The following is a 251-nucleotide window of genomic DNA, read 5'->3' as shown; positions in this document are numbered from 1 at the left end:
TCTGCAGCACATAACTCCTTTTCTAGAATTGATTATCTTTTTGCTAGCCAGATCCTTTGCCCACTCACTACGGCATGCCAATATCACACAAACCAGTTGGTCTTATCATTCTATAGTGGAGATATCGATGAGAGGATTCTTTGACCCATCTAGAGATAGATCCTGGTCCTTAGGACACATCTCTTTTGAGAGATGAGATAATATGCCAAAAACTAATTCAGCAAATTCGCCACTTTTGGTCGGACAATAAA

Source organism: Bombina bombina, chromosome 2, assembly GCF_027579735.1.
Source record: "Bombina bombina isolate aBomBom1 chromosome 2, aBomBom1.pri, whole genome shotgun sequence".
NCBI lineage: Eukaryota > Metazoa > Chordata > Amphibia > Anura > Bombinatoridae > Bombina > Bombina bombina.
This window is presented reverse-complemented; position numbering follows the sequence as displayed.